The sequence below is a fragment of the Curcuma longa genome, chromosome 6, assembly GCF_044706935.1.
Source record: "Curcuma longa cultivar G26 ecotype Majalengka, Jawa Barat chromosome 6, ITB_CL_G26_1.1, whole genome shotgun sequence".
Classification (NCBI taxonomy): domain Eukaryota; kingdom Viridiplantae; phylum Streptophyta; class Magnoliopsida; order Zingiberales; family Zingiberaceae; genus Curcuma; species Curcuma longa.
This window is the reverse complement of record NC_133866.1, coordinates 1,133,844-1,153,848: the sequence shown is the minus strand read 5'-3', so window position 1 is coordinate 1,153,848 and position 20,005 is coordinate 1,133,844. Positions and strand designations below refer to the sequence as shown.

General features: G+C 35.4%; 1 pseudogene; it reads right to left on the bottom strand.

Moving 5' to 3' along the window:
- Positions 1–18,587: 18,587 nt before the first annotated feature.
- On the bottom strand, positions 18,588–19,187 carry LOC141830442 (uncharacterized; annotated as a pseudogene).
- Positions 19,188–20,005: the final 818 nt, after the last annotated feature.

The window sequence follows — 20,005 nt, the reverse complement described above, 5'->3', positions numbered from 1 at the left end:
TGGTGGCTTGGATTCAGATAAGGGCACCCGAAATAAAAGTTTCAGCCCCTCCTTTCTTGCATTACAACTTAGCATAAAACCAAAAACTAACAGGAAAAGATAATAGTTTCACAACTGTTTTGGTCTTGACTTCAGATTTCCAATGAAATCATAGGTCAGATTGATGCCTACTATTCTCACACTGGGAATGCACCCTTATCCACTCCACTCTGTAGAATTTACTTGTTTGCTAACCAAGTTCTCCAAACTTATTGGACTTCTACTTAGACTTGATTCTTAACTCATAAGATTTTCTGCTAGACATCTGGTCCACCTGACTTGCATAGATTTTCACTGCTAGACATTTGGTCCACCTGACCTGCCTAGACTTCCACTATTAGACATCTGGTCTAATTGACCTGCCTAGACTTCCACTGCTAGATATCTGGTCCACCTGACCTGCATAAACTTCCAATTGGTGCACTTGATCCACGAAGTTTTCCTACCTAGTCCTCCAGACTAGGACTTCCCACCTAACCCTCTGAGTTAAGTCTGCCTAGCCTCCAGCCAGGACTTCCACTACCTAGTTTCCATTAGGACTTGCTTGTGCCTAGTCTCAACTAGGACTTACCTGTGCCCAACCTCAACTAGGACTTTTTTATGCTACCTGCACACTTAAATCAGCTCATTGGTAATCACCACACACTTAACTTAAACCTCTTGCCATTATCAAAACTAAGGATCGACCATCCAGTACTCCTTGCACCAACAATCTCCCTCTTTTTGATTATAGCAATTTGAGTTTCAAGTTAAGAAAAAAAATATTTTTAAACAAAAACTGATTTATGCATGAATTGAAATATGTTAATGGAACAATGATTTTTTGACTCCCCTGTTTTCTGGACTCCCCTAAATTTGTACTTAGGTAAAATTAAGTTTTAAAATTTTATACTCTCCTCCTTGAATTTAATATGGTTTAGCTTTGATCAACTTGATACAAACCAATTTAAGTCTCTTTTTAAGTTTTTGAAAAACTTAAAGAAATATTGAAAAACTTTTAATACTTGACAAAACTTTTGATACCTGAAAAATATTTTAAAACTAAAATTATGTATTTCTCCCCATTTGACATAATCAAAAATAAAAAATAAAAAAATTTCCTCTTTGGGCACATGTCCAACTTAGGTTTTAGCTAACTACCAAAGGATAGTAGCTTGACCAAGTTAGTCAAGATTAAGTGAATCATTTCAGTTAACTTATGCTAAGTAGGAATACTTAACTTGATTCATTGTTTGTGTTTATAGCCCAAGCTTTGGTTCGATGCATAGACTTAAGCATCTGGAACTTAGGCTAGAATCCTATGCATCTCACACCATTCTAGGTTTCATAATACACAATTAAATTATTTAGTGTGTTTTGTGAGATACTTAACTTAGATCTATAGGTTCATGATATCTAGGGGGAAAATCTAAACTAAGGCTAAATCATTCTTTTCTTACTTTTGAAATTCAAACTTTGAAACTAAGTTTAAAAAAAAAACTTAAAATAAGAAACATGAGTTGTTGAACATAAGAATATATTTTATCATATTCTACTAAGCATAGCACTAATTGCCTTCTAATTGTACTAAACTCAAATTCAGGTAGAGGTTTGATGAATATGTCAGCTAAGTTAGATTTGGACTCAACATAATCGAGTACAATCTCTCCCTTAGCGACGTGATCTCTAACGAAGTGATGCTTAACCTCTATGTGTTTTGTTATAGAGTGGTGATATGTGCGCTCAGATTGTCATCTAAATGAACACGTCAATTTAATTTATACTGAATCCCTTAACTAAGTAGTATAGGATAACTCGAGTCGTCTCCCAAACAATTGAAGTCGATGTACGGTAATTCTAGATGTTATTGAAATTGGGGATTTGGATTTTCTTTTGTATTAGATGAGGGATTGTTGTTTTGAGTTCTAAATCTAAAGAACAAAAAGAACACTAAGCATTGTAGATAGAGTTGCGACTACAAAAGTGAAAATAAAATGCATTAACTAAGTAAGGAAGTGCGTCAACAAATTAAATAAATGCATCAACAAGTAAACAAAGGAAAACTAAGAACAATCAATATCCAAAACTGTAAGGGGAATTTAAACAAACATCTAATGTGCAGAATTTAATCTAAGCTGATAAATAGACAATAAAATGACTCTCCCAATGTCCCTGGCCGAAGGTGGATGCGAAGAAGCAAACTCCACGGAAGGATGCGGCTATGATGGAACCCCCAACTCCGATACAAACTCCGTGTGGTTGAAGCAGTATGTGAAATGGTATGAAGGAACAAGGAACCCCCTTGACTCCTAGGTGGAAGGAAGATGATCAAATTTGAAGACAGAACCCCCGTTGACTTCTTTCCGGCGGTGGTGATGGATGAGGATGATGATGACGGTGAAAGGAAAGTGGCGGCTAGCCCCCAGGTTAGGTCTAAAGGGAAGAATACCCTTTTCTTAAAAAAAAATTAGCTTTTATACCCCCAAAAGCTGCTTCGCGACACGATCGTGCCTCAAGGCACGGCCTGGGGTAAGCACCCCCCCTAAATGAGGCATGGGCGTGCCTTAGAGGAACACCCCTGTGAAAAGAGGCACGACCGTGCCTCTTAGGCACGACCCAGAATATGAGATTTTCTACAAGTGAGGCACGCCCGTAGCTTTTATCATGGCCTAGAGGTCGAATCTGTCTAAACTCCCTGAATCAAAGTTGTATAGCTTGACGTTATCTTCATTTTGGTAGGTGGTACGGCCCGTGGTTCTATCGGAGCTAAAAGTTATGACCATTTTAGTTTTGGTCTGCAGAGCAGTCTAGAGGAGGCACGGTCGTGTTTCGGCCCTGGAAAGGTGAGGCACGGCCTTGGCAATATGAGGCACGGTTGTGCCTCATGATACTTTTCTGTTAAATAAGCATGGCTGTGCCTATTAAACACAGCCTAGAGAGGGTGCCCTTCGGTAAGATAGACACGACCCAGATTAGGAAGTATTCTATAAAAGTGGCATTGCCGTACCTTTTAGCATATCTTAGAGAAAGAATCCATAGTTGCACCCTGAAGCAAAGTTGTATATCTTGAAGTTCTCGTCATTTTGATATATGGCACGTCTCATGGTTCCATTTGAGCTAAAAGTTATAGCTATTTTAGTTTTAGTCAGCAGAGTAGTCCGGCTGAGGCATAGCTGTGTCTTGACCCCTGGGAAGATGAGGCACGGCCGTGCCTTATGAGACATGACCTGGTCAAGATGAGGCATGGCCGTGCCTTGTGAGACACGGCCTAGAGAGGTGGAGCACGACCCTGGGAGCCTCTAAAACACTCCAAATGACCTCTAAACACTTCCAAATGCGCTCTAACTTCATCCAACTTCATAGCTCTTTGAGTATCCTACACATATACATGAAAAATGTTAGATTCAATCTAAAATTTGTAGGAATAAGCAATAGGGTCCAAAATAAGTTTCTACTCACAATATGTGTTAATATTCAATAGTTTACACAACGAGAGGGTAAAAAACATCAAGTATTAGGGCCAAAATAAACTATAAAAATGAGTGTTATCAATTCCCCCACACTTATTCTTGCATGTCTCGGGCAAGGAAAGAAAACAAACATCTCTTTAAGTAACTCATATCAATACTTCAAAGAAAGTAAAAGGTAGTTACTTAGGCGTATCAAGTTTTCATAGATCAAGGCATAAAGAGACCCAATTCATACACAAGTGAACAAACATGGTGATTTCAAGCACATGATTAAACTAAAACTTGATGTAATCCTCACAAGGTGCATGATGGTGGTGGTCTCACTCTCAATAGCATGTAAGTAAATGGAGTTTCCACTCAATGCAACTCATGATGTTTCACTACCATATGCTTGCATGTCTCTTACTCTCCACCACTATAAACATAAGTCTCCATGACTCCAAAGGCTTATCATCTGTATGAAAAACAACTCATGTATATCACAATGAAGCATAAGGAAATAAGATATATAGAGAGATGATATAAATGTGGAAGAAAGAAGACATAAAATAATGAATTGTTATGATGTTATACATGCCGATTCACAGTGCTTACAAGAATTTTACTTCTATCTCCCTAAAAGAAAAAAATCACTCTCGTCCTCCTCCTTTTGGATGTGCATCCAAACCTACTACTCATCATCATCTCATCACACTCCACTTCTAGAAAAATTGCACATCATATCAATGATTTTATTATTGTTATTTTTTTCAATAAAATTTCTCTTCAATGAATTTTTTTTAATTTTTTTTGAATGTTTAATTTTCTTTTCTCTCTTTTTCTTTTCTCTTTTTTTTTTTTAAATTTTTTTTCAATGTGAAGAGAATGAAAACCTATCTACAAATTATGATATGATGTGCTTTACATACAAATCTTTCTAAACAACACCTCAACAAAAATATGGCTTCAAAAGATACTAAAGCATGGTTCAACCATGGTGATCAAGCACGACTCACTCACGCTATCGATTATATCTAGCCTCAAAATTTTTTTTTACATCTCCTCTCTAAGTGTACATCTCCTCACCCACACTTAAAATTTGACCGTCTCGGGCAATAAATTTAACAAGATAACAATACATTATTTCAATCAAGATATACCAAGATGGTCATGTATAATAAGGGAAAAGAGTGCAACTATCAAAGAGGTAAAAGAAGAAGACATTTACATAAAGAGAAGATAGCATGACAAGTTCTAGAGTTTCAAGAGTGTAGAGATAGCCTTCATCATCATCATCATATAACTTATGATATTGTGGTCTCAAAAAGAAGCAATCAAAAACCCAAATTCCCCTGAGTCCTGGTGGTTGTAGACTTATACACAATATGTATGCCCAAATTCCTAACAATATGTATGAATGAAAAACTATGTATCTTATACACAAAAATATGAATGCAATAAAAAACTAAGCAAGAAAATAAAAAAGAAGAAATAAATGAACTCCCCTGAGTCCTGGTGGTTGTAGACGATTCAACAATAAAATCCACATCGACGATGGAATGGATTGAGGTGAGGTAACCGTCTTCATAATATGACCATGACTATGCTGAGTTGCTTTCTCAAAATTCATCACCTCCTTGGATGGTATCTCAGGTGGTCGAAGTCGACTCAGTAATATCTCCCAGCCTGGGGGTGGAACTATTGTGGGTGATGTGAATAGAACTTCCTTTGACATAATCTCTTCAAGTATTCTCTCTGATGGTCAGAGGTGATTCAGACGGAGCACCCACTTTGGAAGCTCGACTGTTACTCGAATTGTTAGGGCCTTGTTCAGCATTAATGGAGACTTTATCAACAATGAAAGTGTACAATCTGAGGTTTTAAATAAATCTGCAAGGCCAAAGAAAGAACCCATCTTCCACACGCATGTGGGGTAAGAAAGAGCAGAAATAACAATATCAAACTGTATAGGGCATGTGAAAAAAAATGAATCACATCCAACAAAATCAAATATCAGTACCTCTATGACATTTTCTGAATGATGGGCATGAATACTAACCATAGAGAAATAGGAGGTACCTGAAGCATGACAAAGAATGGAGTGATTACAAATAGGCTTTAATTGCTGATTATGTAGCTCCACAACTTTATCCTCCTCGATAGATGAGGGTTCCTGCTCTAACTCAAGTGAATGTATACTAAAAGGAAGTGATTCTTGGGGTATTGCTTCCATGCAATCCCCTACACTCATACATCTATCCTCGAAATCCTCTGATACATCAATCAATAATGGTGGTCCCTGGGGCTCAGTGCAATCCCCTACACTCATTTGGTTATCTTCAACTGCAAGTGAATCAGAACTAGGCTCTATATCATCTTCCACAGTAACCAATGCATCCTCTCCGTCATCCAAACTAAAATCAATTACAATATGTCTCTTAAATTATGTTCACCATCAACTGTTGTAAAGTCCATTTCAGGGTTGATTTGCGTGGAAAAATGAGTTGCTGAAATTTTTTCATGAAAATCTGATTTTTGAGTACTTGGACTTGAAGTAAACTCCCCACTCTTCAAGATTATTTCATTAAAATTTTCTTCAGGGTTTGGAAATTCTTGAGAAGGTAATTGACTGGATCCTTGAGATTGAAGCTGACTGATAATGGTAGCCATGTGACTCATTTGTCTTTCAAAATCTTGAATAGTAGTATCATTTCTAAAAAGTTGTTGACATTGCTGATTTATTTTTTGTTGTTGTAAGCTTTGTTGCAGTCTCTCATCAAGCTTTTGTAGTTGTTGAATGAGCCCACTAGAACTCCCATAACTGCCTTGATTTGCGTTGGATTTTTGTTGAGGTTAAAATTGATGGGGTTGCTAATTTTGAATATAAATCTGTCCACTTTGAGAAAGTGGTGGTTGGCATTGATTTTGGGCTTGAAATGATGAATTTTGATATTGAAACTTGCTTGAAAGTTCGAAGGAGGTTGCTGAAAATTTGTGCCTTGAAAACCCTGATTTAGGGGCTGTTGGAAATTGCTATAAGACTGTGAAAAACCCTGGTTTAAAGGCTGAAACTATGCTTGCTGAAAGTTATTGAATTCATGCTGTGAATGATGGAATTGAGGCTGAAAATTATTGTAGGGTTGCTGAAAACTTTGTTGTTGAGTTGCTGAAATTGATTGGACTGCTATTGGAAACCTTGTTGAAACTGCCCAATCTGAAAATTCTGGTTTTACGTTTGAAATTGTTGATCCACTTGTTGAAAACCTTGATAAGGTTGTTGGATTTGATGTTGAAGTTGTTCGCCTTGAAATTGTTGTTGAAAACCTTGATACGATTTCTACAAATAAAAATTTTACTGTTCAAATTGTTGAGAAGATGGTTGTTGAAAAAATGAATTTCTATACATTTTAGAAATCAACAATGATCAAAGCAACAATAAAGGAGATTATTCATAAGTTCAAATCAAACAATCTCTGGATCAAATTCAAGTAATGATTTCTCAGATGTTCTTGTCATGTACTATAATCTTACCTGAAAGCAAGCAAACATGACACAACAAGGTATAGAAACAGTGCACTGCAACTCAAGCATAATAAGGAATTGAAGCACCAAATGATTTTTTTTAATTTTTACGACCACCACAACAATAAAAGTAGACGAAAATGAAACTGAAAAATGAAAAGTAATTCTTTTGTAAAAATGAAAAGGTGGTCTAAATGAAGGAATTCATCCAAAAATGACTTATTTCACGTCAATCGGAGTCAAAATGAACAAATTAGCACAAACTTGCGCTAATTGAACAGTTTTGCCCCTAGCAAGCAAAGTTCAAAGCAAACAATGAAAACAAGCTAGAACTACCTAAACACTGCTATCAATTCCCAGCAACGGCGCCAAAAATTGATATGCGCACTCAGATTGTCGTCTAAATGAGCACGTCAATTTAATTTATACTGAATCCCCTAACAAAGTAGTATAAGAAACTCGAGTCGTCTCTCAAACTATTGAAGTCAATGTACGATAATTCTAGATGTTATTGAAATTGGAGATTTGGATTTTCTTTTATATTGGATGGGGGGTTGTTGTTTTGAGTTCTAAATCTAAAGAACAAAAAGAACACTAAGCATTGTAGATAGAGTTGCGACTACAAAAGTGCTGAAAATAAAATGCATTAACTAAGTAAGGAAGTGCGTCAACAAATTAAATAAATGCATCAACAAGTAAACAAAGGAAAACTAAGAACAATCAATATCCAAAACTATAAGGGGAATTTAAACAAACATTTAATGTGCAGAATTTAATCTAAGCTGATAAATAGACAATAAAATGACTCTCCCAATGTCCCTGGACGAAGGTGGATGCGAAGCGGCAAAACTCCACGGAAGGATGCGGCGACGATGAAACCCCCAACTCCGATGCAAACTCCGTGTGGTTGAAGTAGTATGTGAAATGGTATGAAGGAATAAGGAACCCCCTTGACTCCTAGGTGGAAGAAAGATGGTTGGATTTGAAGACGGAACCCCCGTTGACTTCTTTCCAGCGGTGGTGATGGATGAGGATGATGATGACGGTGAAAGGAAAGTGGCGGCTAGCCTCTAGGTCAGGTCCAAAGGGAAGAATACCTTTTTCTTCACAAAAATATACTTTTATACCCCCAAAAGCTGCTCCGCGACACGGCCGTGCCTCAAGGCATGGCCTGGGGTAAGCACCCCTGGAAACGAGGCACAGGCGTGCCTTATAGGCACGCCCCAGACAAGGCACGCCCCTGTGAAAAGAGGCACGACTGTGCCTCTTAGGCACGGCCCAGAATATGAGATTTTCTGCAAGTGAGGCACGACTGTAGCTTTTAGCATGGGCTAGATGCCGAATCTGTCTGAACTAGTTATGACCATTTTAGTTTTGGTCTGCAGAGCTGTCCAGAGGAGGCACAGTCGTGTTTCGGCCCTGGAAAGGTGAGGCACGGCCTTGGCAATATGAGGCACGGCCTGGAGAAGTCACTTTTCTATTAAATAGGCATGGTCGTGCCTATTAGACACGACCTAGAGAGGGTGCCCTTTGGTAAGATAGACACGACCCAGATTAGGAAGTATTCTATAGAAGTGGCATTGTCGTACATTTTAGCATGGCTTAGAGAAAGAATCCATGGTCGCATTCTGAAGCTAAGTTGTCGATCTTGAAGCTCTCGTCATTTTGATATATGGTACGCTCCGTGGTTCCATCTGAGCTAAAAGTTATGGCCATTTTAGTTTTGATCAGCAGAGTAGTCCGGCTGAGGCATGACCGTGTCTTGACCCCCTGGGAAGATGAGGCACGGCCGTGCCTTGTGAGACACAGCTTGGGCAAGATGAGGCACGACCGTGCCTTGTGAGACATGGCCTGGAGAGGTGGAGTACGGCCTTGGGAGCCTCTGAAACACTTCAAATGACCTCTAAACACTTCCAAATGCGCTCCAACTTCATCCAACTTCATAGCTCTTTGAATATCCTACAAATATCCATGAAAAATGTTAGATTCAACCCAAAATTTGTAGGAATAAGCAATAGGGTCCAAAATAAGTTTATACTCACAATATGTGTTAATATTCAATAGTTTACACAACGAGAGGGTCAAAAATATCGAGTATTAAGGCCAAAATAAACTATGAAAATGAGTGTTATCAAGTGGTGAACTGGGTTTTTGGTCAAATTTATTGAACTAATGTTATCAATTAACACCTTCGTGTTATGATACTTCAAATTATAATCAATTAATGTGTGCATCATCCAAAATAGTTGTGTAACACATTCACCCATTGCTAAGTACTCTACTTCAATTATATAGACAATGCCACACATTGTTGCTTTCTACTACACTAGCTGACTAGACATGAACTCAAGAATTGGCATCCTCAACTTGTACTTTTTCTATCTAGTTTGCAACCAGCACAGTCTGAGTCAGAGTATCCTACTAAGTTAGAGTTACTATTCCTAAGATACCACATCCCTATATTAAGTGTTTCTTTAATGTACCTTAGTATTCTTTTTACTGCAGTTAAGTGAGATTCATTAGCATTTGATTGGTACCTAGCACACATACTTACTGAAAATAGAATGTCAGGTCGGCTTGTAGTTAGGTATAGTAGACTGCCGATTATGCTCCTATAATATTTTAAGTCTACTTACTTTTCTTCTGGATCACTATCAATGCTTGTGTTAGTTGCTATCGGTGTTTTTATATCTTTTGAATGTTCCATTCTAAATTTTGTTATTAGATCTTTTGCGTATTTGGTTTGATAAATATAATTACTGTCTTTGATTTGTTTTATTTGTAGCCCTAAGAAAAAGTAGAATTCCCCTATCTAGCTCATTTTAAATTCGTTTTCCATCAATTCCACAAATTCTTTCAAATACTTAGTATTAGTTGATCCAAAAATGATATCATCCATATAAATTTGAGCTATGAAAAAGTCTTTTTCTACAGTCTTAACAAATAGGGAAGGGTCAATTTATCCTTGGTGAAAGCCTTTGGAAACTAAGTATGTTGATAATCTTTCATACCATGCCCTAGGTGCTTGTTTTAGTTCATACAAGGTTTTCTTGAGTTTGAAGACATAATCAGGATGGTCATTATGTTCAAACCCTAGTGGTTGATCTACATAGGCTTCTTCTTTTATGAACTCGTTCAAGAAAGCGGACTTTACGTACATCTGATAAAGCTTGAATCCTTTATAAGCCGCATAGGCTAATAACATTCTTATGGATTCAAGTCTAGCTACGGGTGCATAAGTCTCGTCATAGTCTAGTCCTTCAATTTGATTGAGCCTTTTTGCTACTAACTTGACTTTGTTTCTTACTACCTCTCCTTTTTCATTTGTTTTGTTTCTAAAGACCCATTTGGTTTCTATTATAAATTTACTTTCTGGTTTGGGAACTAAGTTTCACACTTGGTTCATTTCAAATTAGGCTAGTTCTTCTTGTATGGCTTTATCCAATCAGGGTCTAGTAGAGCTTCGTCTATTGTCTTTGGTTCAATATTGTAAATTAATGCTATTTGACTTAGGTTTCTATAGGCTGACATGATTTGAACTCCTAAGGTTGGATCACCTAAAATTTAATTAGGTGGGTGACTAGCCCTCAGTCTTGGTGCTTGTATAGTATTAGGTTCGATTAGATTTAGGTCAGATCTATCTTCAGGTTCTATTTCATTCACATTTGGTTGTAATTCTTCTTCTTCTTGAGTTTGTTGATTATCACTTTGTTCATTAAGTTGATCAAAGTCTTAGGAGTAAAATAATTCCTTTAGCAATCTTGCAAAGAAACAAAGAAGAATCATATTGACTCTAGACAAAAGAGAAGTGAATAAACGTAGATTGAAACTTATCAACCAAGCATGCGAAGCCTGTTTTAAACCATAGTGTGACTTTTTTAGTTTATAAATATCAGAAGAGGGTGTAGAAATTCTTGGTGGAGTCATATAAATTTCTTCCTTAAGATCCCCATATGAAAAGACATTTTTAACATCTATCTGTCGTAATGACTAACCCTTAGAAGCAACCATAGCTAGAACAAGTCGTACAGTCGTCATTTTTGCTATTGGTGCAAAAGTTTCCTCATAATCAATTACATACTCTTGTCGATTTTCGAGTGCCATTAACCTTTCTTTGTATCAGCCAAGTGAGCCATTAGATCTCAGCTTTATAGAATATACCCATTTTACAACCAATGGGTTTGATACCAGGGACAGGGAACAATATCCCAAGTATGATTTTTTAGAAGAGCTTCTAAATTCCTCTTGCTTAGCTTTCTCCAACATATATATTTAGTGGCATGAGAATAAGAGGTAGGAACTGTAATATCGGCTAAAATCATTGAAAAACCATACCTATCAGGAGGATGACTAATGCGATTAGTTCTTCGAGGTGCCACTGAAGTGGGCACTCGATCAGGGTCGGGAAGGATTTGCGATGATGGGGGTTGTCGTTGCTAATAGACAAAATCAAGTTTAAAACACTCAATGGAGGAAAAGATATATCATTAAAGCTACGAAGAAGAATACCATTTGAAGAGAGATCTTGCTGCTAAAAATAGTACTCATGTTCAAAGAAAATTACATTTCTAGAAACACGTAGTTGATTAGTGTTAGCATCATAACATAGAAATCCTTTGTGAGTAGTGTTATATCGTATAAATACATACCTTACTGATTGAGCTATAAGTTTGTGACATTCATGTGAACATAAGTGAACAAAGCAAACACATCCAAAAGTGTGTAACATACGATAATCAGGCTGCATACTAAAAATACGGAAGTAAGGTGAATCAAACTTCAATTGTTGAGAAGGTAGCTGATTAATCAAAAAATTACAGTCGATAGAGCTTCCACCTAAAATCTAGGCAGAATTAATGTCTCTAAGAGTAAAGTGCAAACCATATATAACAAGTGATGGTTCTTCTGTTCAGCCATCCCATTCTATTGAGGGATATAAGGGCATAGTCGTTGAGATATAATGCCTTTCTGTTGTAAGAAAGTTTGGAAATCATGTGAGATATACTTACCACCATTATCAGATTGTAAAACTTTAACGGAGATGGAAAATTGAGTCTTAATATAAGTTACAAAAATTTTGAAAACAGTTAACACTTCAGCTTTGGTACATAGAAAATATATCCATGTGAAACGATTATAGTCATCAGTGAATGTCACAAAATATTTGTACTGCGCATGTGAAATGATAGAAATAACACCCCAAACATCACTATGTATAATTTCAAAATATGAATTTGTAGGACCGGTGCGTGTGCTAGAGGGGGGTGAATAGCCGCTCACTCGTTCGTTCTGTCAAATACACTTGCAGTGGATATTAGATAACAAAACAAGGACTCAAGGATTTTTTTGATTCCTAACCCACTAGGGTTAGTACATCCAAAGCCTATGTACGGGAGGCGTCCGTCCACTAATGGTCTCATTTTCGGAAACTTTTTCAGTGGCAGAGAAATCTCATCTTATAGTCAAATAATAATAAAAGAAAAGTATAAAATAAGACTTAAAAAAATAACAAATGTTTTGTGTAGGCCCTAGAAGTCTTGAGCATAGTACACCCTCCTGAGCTTTTCGGTCACACGAGCATGACTTTCGTTCGCGTTCAACAGCACCATAGATGAAGAGTTATGGAAATTAGGGTTGTTTTGATGTTGCATGTTGAGGCCCTTATAAAGACGGTTCCAGGCACTCGATCCCTTTTCGGGCACTCCGAACCAATCCGATCCGATTTCTGTCGGTCTTTATTGAGGCCAATTCACCTTGATCCAGGCGCCTGGACCTTAACAAGGCACCTAGACCATTATCGGGCGTTCGGAGCCAGTTCAACCAGGTTTGACCTGAGTTGACTTCTGGACTTGGTTCGATTGCTTCTATTTGCTTCTCTTATGTTTCTTCAGTCTTGCTTCAGCTCTTGGTTCCTGCAAGATTAGCATACATACAAACAAGCAACTTAAGCCTAATTATAGTCTGTCTGACCTACTAGGCTTACCTAAGTCTTACCCTGTAGGTCTAACCTACTAGGCTTAACGTGCCTAATTTTCAGTTAGGATTAGTCACTAGGTAGACTTCTCACCTACCAAACATTCGATCATCCTTGACCTACTTGGACTTTTCCCTTGCCTAACCTCCAGTTAGGACTAGTCACTTAGTAGACTTCTCACCTGCCAAACATCCAATTACCCTTGACCTGCTTGGACTTTTCCTTGCCTAACCTCCAATTAGGACTTTCTTGCCCAATTTCACTCACTAGGACTTCCTACCCAACCTTCACTAGGACTTCTCCTACCTAGCCTCCAACTAGGACTTCTCCTGCCTAGCCTCCAACTAGGACTTCTCCTTGCCTAGATTTAATTGAACTAGGACTTCTCCTGTCTAGTCTAACTGACTAGCACTTCTCCTTACTCATTCTAACTGACTAGGACTTCTTGCTAGTCTTCTGGTCAACTTTAACCTGATTAGACTTCACTCACATTCAAACATTAGGTCATGTTTGGATCAACCCTTGGTCAAACTGACCACACCTATGTATATTATCAAACATCAAAACCCTGGAGGCAGACTAGTGCTCTCTGCACCAACAATCTCTCTCTTTTTGATGTTTGATAATTTCTTAAGTTAAATGAGGTTAGGGTTTTATCAATCTGGAAGAATTCTAGATTTTTAACTTAAGTTTCCTTCTCCCCCTTTTCATATATCAAAAAGAAATATTACACCAACAATTAAGATATTTCTATGGTCACAACTTTAGTCTAGATATTTCTTAAAAGATCATAGTACATTTCAAAATAATTTTTCATAAAATAATTTTTTTAAAAAGGGTTTTCAAATGGTTTTTCAAGTGTTTTTCAGATGAGATTTTAAGTTTTAAAAATAAATTTCAAAAGATTTTAAAAAGATTTCCACTGGGTTTTGAAAATATTTTTTAAAGTTTTCAAAATATAATTTTTGAAAAACTATTTATTATTCTTTTAATCAAGATCTCCCTCTTAAACTGACACGTCCTTAAGGCTCTTTGTTAACCATAAAGCAACCTCCTTATGTGTCTTAGGGTTTGATTTAATTAAAAGAATAATTTAAAATAATTTTGAACCATGATTTTGAAATAAATTTGCAAAGATTTTTCAAAAAGTTTTCAAGATTTTATAAAAAGTAATTTTGAAATAGGCTTGTTCTTTTGATTTTGGACCTTCTCCTTGATCTGACACTTCCTTAAGACTCCTTGTTAACCACAAGGCAAACTCCCTATGTGTCTCAGAGGTTAATTTTCAAGTCAATAAAATAAATAACGTATGATTTTTTCAAAAATTTCAAAATATGACTTTTAATTGAACTTTTAATTTATACTTCTCTCCTAAATCTGATATTTCCTTATAGCTCCTTGTTGACCATAAGCCAATCTCCCTATATGTCTTAGGGGTTGTTCCAAGCAAAAGAATAATTTATGAAGTATTTTTCAAACATAAATTTTCAAAAATATATTTTCAAAGAGGTTTTAAAATAATTTTTAAAAGGTCATTTAAAAATAAGATCTTTCAAGAATAACTTCTCTCTCAACTAGACACTCTTTTAGAACATCCTTGCAACAAGGAGTTTCTGCCTATGTGTCTTAGGGTTCTTAAACATAGTGTTGACCTAAATATTTTGTGCCTAAGTGTTGGTCAATTTTCAAATGTATAGAGTTTTGAAAATTGTAGTATAAGTACACACAACATGCATGAATTTCAAGTAATTATCAAGTTTTTGAAAATAATATTAGAAAATAGTTTAATAGTTTTTTCTTAAAAAAATATTTTCAAAACTTGATAATTTAATTGCCTTTATCATCTTATCCATTCTAAGTGTATCAATACATGACATACAAAGGTTACCTTATGGGTTATGTGAGATGATTTATTAAGTTTATCTTTATTAATTTAAGTTAGGTTCTAATAAATGTTTGATCTTGTATTAGATTTAGGTTTACCCGTTAGTTAAGTCCACATTTCAAAAATGGACTTTCAGATTGTGGCGAGGCAGGAGCCTTCTTGATTATCGAAAAACGATCACTTTCTTAGATAAAGTCTTTTTAAGAAATTATGACCTTAACCAACTTCTCGAGAAATCCTGGTCTAACTAGTCTTGGATGTGGTGATGCAGCTTCAGTTAGGTCGACTTAACTATGCAGACCAAACAAGGTACTACTTATCCCACTTAACTATCTAAATCAAGTTTCCATGACGTACTATCATTTCACCCCACCCTAGTACTATGTTGGGCAAGTGTTAAGTAATTATTTATCTTTAACTAAACGTTCTAAGTTAAATGGACATTTAAATATGAATGATATGACATTTATGTTTATTAATTATAAAACATATGCATGTACATAATTATTATGCATGATTCAATTAAGTCAGACAATTTTTAATTTTTAATAATAAATCAAATTCTCGATTTGATACATTTCGTGTGGATCCGCAAATGTGTCAGTCCACTTTGATATATTTTGAATTTTATTACATTTTTTATTTCATTTGATAATATTTTAATTAGTTTCATAATTATAAGTATTTAATTATAATTAGGTTTATGGATTTTAGTTGTGTTTGTTTGAATTATTAATTTATTTTATATTTTATTTGAATTATTAATTTGTTTTAGTTTGAATTTTTCAAGTTGTGAATTTAGTTTTATATTTGAATTAAGTTATGTTCTATAATTAAATGGAACTTTATGATAATTAATTTTATTATTTAAATTTGAGTTCTTAAAATTTAACTTTAACTTGTTAAAATTGATTGTTTTATTTTTTTGAATTTTTGAATTTAATTTTAAAATTTTAAAATTTAATTTAGAATTTTTAGAATTATTTATTATTTTTTAATTAAAAGGTACATGATTGTAATTAATTTTATTATTTAAATTTTGATTTTCAATATTTAAATTTGAATTAGTATTTTTAAAGTTTGAAAATTTATTATAAGAAAATTTAATATTTAATTTTGAGTTTTTAGTTATTAGATTATTAATTGTAGAATTTTTCTTGTTAGGTTTTGAATTTATCTTTTTGTTAAGATTATCTTGATTATTTAGTTCTGAATTATTAATTAAATTTAAATTATTAAATTTATCTTGATAATTTTTAATTATTTTTAAATTTATTAAATTATTTAATTTTTCATTATCTTGGTTGAATAAGTTAAAAAATTGATTTAATTTTTTATTTATTAAAATTATATCTTGATTAATTTCATTATCAGAATTAATTAAATTATTAATATTGGAATTACTTAAATTAATTTTTTTGCTAATTAAATTTTTTATTTTAGAATTTTCTAAATTTAAAAATTTTAAATTATTATTATTAATTAAATTTGAATTATCTGAATTAGTCAAATTAATATCTTTATTAAGTAAATTAATATTATCTAACTTATCAACAAAAGTAGATCTAGTATGTAAAATCCTCGAGGTATTTTCGCAAATTGAAGCACTTACTGGAATGCAACCCTTAATTTCGATTTCTTTTCCACTTTCTTCTCCGAGCACCAATTTTTGTAGTGTCGGCATTTCTGGCATTTGAAGCATGTGATGTGTTCTTTGTATCCCCGGACTCTTGCATCGGTTGCTCCTTTACTGTTAGTGGTGCCGTCCGAGTCTTACGAGCAAGGTACTGATTTTTGTAGTGCCCTTTCTCCCTGCACCTAGAACAAGTTATATATAATTTTAAATGAACTTTGAAATTTATACCTTTCTCCCCCTTCATATTTACCTTCTTGCTCCCGTGGCAGTTAGTCCAATCAAGAACAGGCCTACTCTGATATCAATTGGAGAACCGATGCGTGTTAGACGTGAATAACGCTTGTCGTTTGTTCGTTCTATTAAACAACTAGCAGCAGATATTAGAGAACAAAATAGAGAACTCGCGAAATTTTACTTGGTTCCCAACTTCCCAGGGTTAGTATGTCTAAGGCTTATGCACGAGAAGGTGCTAGTCCATTAATTGTCTTCTTTTCGAAATTTTTTTGGAGACGGAGAAACCCATCTTACAGTTTAATAATAATATGAAAGATAAGTACAGAAAGTAAGACTTTAATAAAATAACCAAATGTTCGTGTAGACGTCAATTCAGAAGTCTTGAGCGCATCACACCCTTCCTGGAGCTTCACCGGTTGCACAAGCTTGACTCCATTCACGTTTAGCAGTACCGCAGTATGAAGATGGATCGAAATTAGGGTTCCGTCTTGTGGTGCACATTGAGGCCTTTATAAAGACACTTTCGGGCACCTGGATCCCTTTTCAGGCGCCCTGAACCGATCCGATCAAGTTCCGCCAGTTTTTATCGGGGTTAATTCTACCTAATCCGGGCACCTGGACCTTACAGGGGCGTCTGGACCATTCCGGGTGCCTGGAGTATGATCCAGGCACTCGGACATACTCTGGGCATTCAGAACCAGTCAACCAAGTTTGACCTGAGTTGACTTCCGGGCTTAGTTTGACTGCTTCTGTTTGCTCCTTTTATGCTTCATCAGTCTTGCTTCTAGCTCCTGGTTACTGTAAAATAAGCATACAAATAAGCAACCTAAGCCTACCTGTAGTTTGTTTGACCTATTAGACTTACCTAAGTCTTACCCTGTAGGTCTAACATACTAGCTTTCCCATTCCTAACTTCTAGTCAGGACTAGTCACTAGGTAGACTTTCCACCTGTCAAACATCTGATCACCTTGACTTCTTTGCCTAACCTCTAGTCAGGACTAGTTGTTCGGTAGATTTCTCACCTGTCAAACATTCAGTCACTCTTGACTTGTTTGAATTTTCTCTTGCCCAACCTCTAGTTAGGAGTTCCTTGCCCAATTTTACTCACCAGGACTTTCTGCCTAACTTCACTCACTAGGTCTTCTTGCCCAGCCTTCAACTAGGAGTTCTCCTACCTAGTCTCCAACAAGGACTTCTCTTGCCTAGCTTCAATTAGGACTTCTCCTGGCTAACCTCAACTATGACTTCTCCTGTCCAGTCTAACTGACTAGGACTTTTTGCTAGTCTTTTGGTTAAATTGACTTGACTAGACTTCATTTACATCTAAGAATTAGATCATGTTTGGATCAATCCTCTGTCAAACTGACCAGACCTAGGTATATTGTCAAACATTGAAACCTTGGAGGTAGACTAGTGCTTCCTTAATTAACAACCTTTCCTGACCTGTATAGAACAACTACGACGATAGAAATTTACATCACAGTTATTATTCACCAACTGCCCAACAAAAATTAAATTAGTATATAATGCAGGAGAGACAAATACATGGTGAAAGGAAGGTCCAATATCACTAATAACTGTAATTGGAAGATTACTACTTTTGGCAATCTGAATATTTTGTTTACCAGTATACCTTTGATGATTATGCAGCCAATCAGGTGATCCAGTCATATAATTTGATGCTCCAGAATCAACAAACTAAGGAGAAGAAACAATCTTCCTTGACTATGAAGTCCAATAGTTGAAAATGTTGTGATGATCATCGGTTAGACCATTTCTAGAGTAGCAAAAGATTGATTTGTGCCACCAATTGTGACTGTAGAACTGATAATAGTAGGGTCTGAGATAGCAACTTAAAAAGCTTGACCTCATCGATTTTCTAGGCGTGTAGGACATTGCTTGATAATGTGTCTATTTTGTTTACAATAATTACAGAATTTCTTATTATAATTGCGGGCAATATGCCGAACTCTTTGCAACTATAACATTGCATTTAACCCTTTCCTTGGTTTTTCCCTTGAGTAGCATAAACAACATTAATAATCTCAGATGTTTCCTTGGATGAACCTAGAATAGCTTGTGTAGCCATTCTTTGTTCTTCACGCAATAATTCTCCAAGACATATATCCAAGGAAGGGATATGATTTCTATTCAATAGTCCAGCTTGTGCAACTTTAAATTTTGGCCTCAGTTTCATTAAAAATTGATCGCATCTACTATCTTCATGAATTGTTTGAAGGCTGGCTAAGATCCCTTTAGGTACCTTTGAATAGATAAGACCAGAATATTCACTCCATAGATTAATAAATCTAGAATAATACTGCTCAATATGGAGATTATCTTTGACTAAAGTTGCCAATCTCAAGTTCTAGTTGAAATCGTCAAGTAGTATTATCTTGATGATATATGCGTTGCAGATCATCCGACATCTTCTTAATTGTTCTAAAGGAACATAAATTGTTCACCATATAAGGTTCAATAGAACCTAAAATCCAAGAGATAATTCGAGCATCCTTTGTCTCTCATTGACTAAGTTCTGTACCTTTTTTAGGAGCAGGAGCAGATCCGTCAATGTGATTCCAAAGCTCCTTCTCTTTCAGAAACATTCTGAGTTGAAATTCCCATGCTGTATAATTCTTTCCTGTAAATTTGATAGCTTCTCTGTAGACATTTTTCCAAGAAAATTCTTAGCAGCTATTCTTCCAAAAAAAATGAAATCTCAAAGCCAAAGTTGTTGCTCAGAAATTAATCAACCCAAAAATTGAAAGCAAACCAAAAAACTTTGTAGGACAGAAAAAAACTGACAGAGATTCGAAGATTCAGTTATGAATTCCAAAGGCAGACTCTGATACCATAACACAATTGATAAAATGGTTGAATATCTCTTTCTTTTAAATAAGAATTCCTGTATAATCTATTTTAGACAAGAAAATATTTACAACAATTATACTAATTACTGCTAATCTACTTAAGGTAAGAATATCTACAGCTAATATTACACAAATTATTGTTAATCTACAGCTAATACACAAATTATGGTAAATTAGATATTGAAATCTCAGCCATAATTTCTGTCATAATCTTATCAATTGACGACTCACAACTTCTGCCATTGATATGGACTACTTAAGTTTGCCTAGACATGCACTATCAAAACCTCCTTATCTGAATTTATGGTAGAAATTAAAATATCATGCAAGTCCTAGTATTATGAGAATGACATGGCATGTATAAGCATGTATCAATAGAAAGAAGATATATCATATGACCTGGTAAATGTCATGGC